Genomic DNA, 4,281 nt, shown 5'->3' with positions numbered 1-4,281 from the left:
GATGCCCCGGATAGGTCCTCGGGGTCTCCTCCCCGAGAGGTGGAGCAAGTCTTTAGTGCGGGTGCGCGCGCCGAGCGCCGGCCCCCAGCGGAGAGCTCGGGCCCGGGCGGGGCGGGGACACCAGATCTTGGTAATTTACCCAGATTTATTAAGACGGCGCCTTCCGCCGCCACCCCTCTTCCATGTAAGCTCCACTGGGGAAGAGAGAAAGGATTTTGGCTGTTGTGTTTACAGCAGGGCTGGAACAGTGCCTGTCACTTAGAACAATACCTAGCACATTTAATCTACTCAATAAAAATGTGTTGAATGAATGAATGAACGAAAGACCGAACGGTCTCTCTCCTGCACCACCCCCTCTTTACTAGTTCCACAAATTGCTCAGATCATAATTCTCCAATCAATAAAACAGGGATAAAAATAGCTATCATTGAGTCGTAAAAGCTTGGTATAGTTCCAGGCTCAAGCAGAACTTTGTAAACATGGTAAATATTGGCTCCCTCCCCCTTCTCTGTGGGTCTTTCCTCTGTGCTCCTGGTTGCCCAGTCCTCCACCGATCAACGTCTTTGGGGGTAGGTAGAGAGGAAAGACAGTCCCTCATTATTTTGTTTACTTATCATTTATATCCCATCAATTTCCAAAATAGAACATGAGGTAGCTTTCAGTAAAATGTATGTAAATTAAAAAAAATTATTTCTATTTATGTTTTGGCCGTGCCCAGGGGCATGCCAGATGCAGGATGCTAGTTCCCCAACCATGGTTGGAACCGTGCCCCCAGAAATGGAAGGGCGGATTCGTAACCACTGGACCACCAGGGAAGGCCCAAATGTATGTATATTTTAAACATTAAAGCTACTGAAATGTACATGTTAAAATCCTTTTGAAGGAGGAGAAGAAAAAGAAAAAACAACTAACCATCTAGGTAATTCTAATTGAGAATTCAGTTTCACTTTCAGTTTTCTGACAAGGAAGGAGTAGGATATTTCACACTTTTTGTAGATGTTAAAAAAGAACATTTTCATCCATCAAATTAACTAACATTGGCTGTTGCCCCTCTGTACGAAAGGCACAGAGACGATCATAAGAGGATGTCAGACTGCTTCACATGTTACCCTTACTCTTCATTCAAGAGGAACAGAGTTCCCACCAGCCCCATAAAACCCGACGGGAACTCATCACGGGGCCTTGGTCCTCACAAAAGACATTCAACATTGAAAATATTTTCAGCAGCAGTTTAAGAGAAGATGCAGAAATAGTCTCTGAAAGTGGAGGAAAGCCAATTCAAAATTGCATGTACCTTTTTATAAAGACATATGCATATATTACAACTAAAAATATATCAAAATGTTAACTATGACTAATTGAAGATTGGGTGATTATATATGATTATTTTTTTCTTTTTACTTTCTAAATTTTCTAGGTAAAATTTTTTACTTATACAATCAGGGAAAAGATTCGCTTAAAAACAAATGCTGGACTTCCCTGGTGGCACAGAGGTTAAGAATCCACCTGCCAATGCAGGGGACATGGGTTCCAGCCCTGGTCCAGGAAGATCCCACATGCCGTGGAGCAACTAAGCCCGTGTGCCACAACTACTGAGCCTGTGCTCTAGAGCCTGTGTGCCACGACTACTGAGCCCACATGCCACAACTACTGAAGCCCACGCGCCTAGAGCCCATGCTCCGCAGCAAGAGAAACCACCGCAATGAGAAGCCTGTGCACCTCAACAAAGAGTAGTGCCCGCTCTCTGCAACTAGAGAAAACCCACGTGCAGCAACAAAGACCCAACATAGCCGAAAGTTAAAAAACAAAAACAAAAACAAAATGCTGTCCACCCCAAGATGTAAAGAGTTTAGTATTTGTCACTCCACTCTTCACAAGAGAAAAGCTGAACCAATGGTAAAATCAACTCTTCTTAGATTCATTAGTGAATGGAGGTCACAGGGCAAACTGCAGCCCCCAAAACTGGAGAGACGGGCAAATGCAGAGAAGCAGTAGACAAGGAGCAGAAGCCTCAGAAAACAGGAAAACAAACCGTGCTTGACTTACTCCTGGAGGCTGAGCATGGACTAGCATTCACTAGCTAGTCCATGCTTATATATAAGACAGGAATAAAGACACAGACCTTCTAGAGAGACGGATCCTTTTAATCAGAGAGGGCATGACCAGTGACACTTGAAGAGGGTCAGAGGATTAGATGGTATTCATGTATCAAAGTTGAGTTCCTGATTGTGAGGCTGTATTGTAGTTTATATAGAAGTGTGTTCTTGTTTGTAGGAAATAAACACAAAAGTATTTAGGGGTGACGGAGGCACCAGAAAATGGTTCAGAGATAAAGGGCTCTGTACTGTAGTTCAACTTTTCTGTAAGTTTGTGATTGTTTAAGAGTAAAGTTTTATTGACGATGTACCAAGAAGGAAGCAGCGAGGTAATACAATTTTGGGTCTTTGTGGAAAGGTATGAGCTGGAATTATACATTTGCGCATCATCAGCATAGAGCTAAAATGTTAAATAATCAATTGTGTGGGGTCACCTAAAGAACAGATGGAGAAGACAGATGAGCACTGGGCCCCTGGGTCTCACCAATGTTTAGATGGCCAGGAGGGAAGCAAGGCAAAAAAAAAAACAAGCAAAAAAAGTCATACATGGTCAGTGTGGTTGGGAGGAAACCAAGAGACTAGATGTCATGGAAGCTGAGAGAAGAGAATTTCTTGATCACTTCTGTTGAATGTGTTGAGGGATTAAGTAAGACTAACTGGTGACCAGGGCTTTGCCACTCAGAGGCTGCCGGTAATCTTTTTTTTTTTTTTTTTGCTGTACGCGGGCCTCTCACTGTTGTGGCCTCTCCCGTTGCGGAGCACAGGCTCCGGACGCGCAGGCTCAGCGGCCATGGCTCACGGGCCCAGCTGCTCCGCGGCATGTGGGATCTTCCTGGACAGGGGCATGAACCCGTGTCCCCTGCATCGGCAGGCGGACTCTCAAACTCTGCACCACCAGGGAAGCCCTATCGGTAATCTCTTGATAAGAGCTGTCTCAGTGGAGCCCAGTTAGAGAAGAGGCTGAATAATGGCTCCCAAAGATGTCTACATCATGACCCCCAGAATCTGTGACTATGTTTACTTATGTGGTAAAAGGGACTTTGCAGATGTGATTAAAGACCTTGAGAAGCGCAGATTATCTTGGATTATTTGGGTGGGCTCAGGGTAATAATGAGGCCTATTTAGAAGGGAGGCAGGAGGATCAGAGTCAGAGAAAGATGTGAGAACAGAAGGAGAGGCCAGACATTGGAAGATGCTGTCCTTGAAGACGGAGGATAGGAGCCGTGAGCCAGTGGGTGCTGGTGGCCTGCAGAAGCTAGAAAAGGCAAGGACATGGACCTTCCCCTACAGTCTCCAGAAGACACAGCCCTGCTGTCATCTTGATTTTAGGGCTGACCTCAAAAACTGTAAGATAATAAATTTGTTTTAAGTGGCTGAGATTGTACTAATTTCTTATAGCAGCAGTTGGAAACCAACACAAGGAGAGAGGGTTAGGAACAAAGATGGGAGGTGAGAAAGGAGAGGAAACAACTTTGAAGAAGTTTTGTTGTGACAGTGAGCAGAGGAAAGGGGTGGGAGCCAGGGTGGGCCATGGGTATTCATGGGTCATTGAGTATTTTTAATTTTTAATTAATAGACTTAATTTTCTTTTTCTTTTTTTGTGGTACGCGGGCCTCTCACCATTGTGGCCTCTCCCGTTGCGGAGCACAGGCTCCGGACGCGCAGGCTCAGTGGTCATGGCTCACGGGCCCAGCCACTCTGCGGCATGTGGGATCTTCCCGGACTGGGACACGAACCCGTGTCCCCTGCATCGGCAGGCGAACTCTCAACCACCGCGCCACCAGGGAAGCCCTAATAGACTTAATTTTTAAAGGCAGTTTTAGATTTATAGAAAAATTGCGTGGAAAGTACAGAGAGTTCCCATCTTACCCCTCCCTCCAGTTTCCTCTATTAATATCTTGTAATAGTGTGGTACATTTGTTACAATTGCTGAGCCATTCGCTCATCACTGGTCCAATTGCTGAGTGGATATATTGTTATTAACTAAAGTGCCTGGTTTACATTAGGGTTCACTCTTCATGCTGTACATTCTATGCGTTTTAACAAATGTATAATGTCATGTACTCACCATTACAGTATCACACAGAGTTAGTTTCTAAAAATGCCCTGTGCTGCATCTGTTTGTTCCTCATTTTCTCCTCCTTAGCCCCTGGCAACCACTGATCTTTTTACTATTTCCATACTT

Source organism: Lagenorhynchus albirostris, chromosome 5 (assembly GCF_949774975.1).
Source record: "Lagenorhynchus albirostris chromosome 5, mLagAlb1.1, whole genome shotgun sequence".
Taxonomy (NCBI): domain Eukaryota; kingdom Metazoa; phylum Chordata; class Mammalia; order Artiodactyla; family Delphinidae; genus Lagenorhynchus; species Lagenorhynchus albirostris.
The sequence above is the reverse complement of the archived record's forward strand: the minus strand, read 5'-3'. Positions refer to the sequence as shown.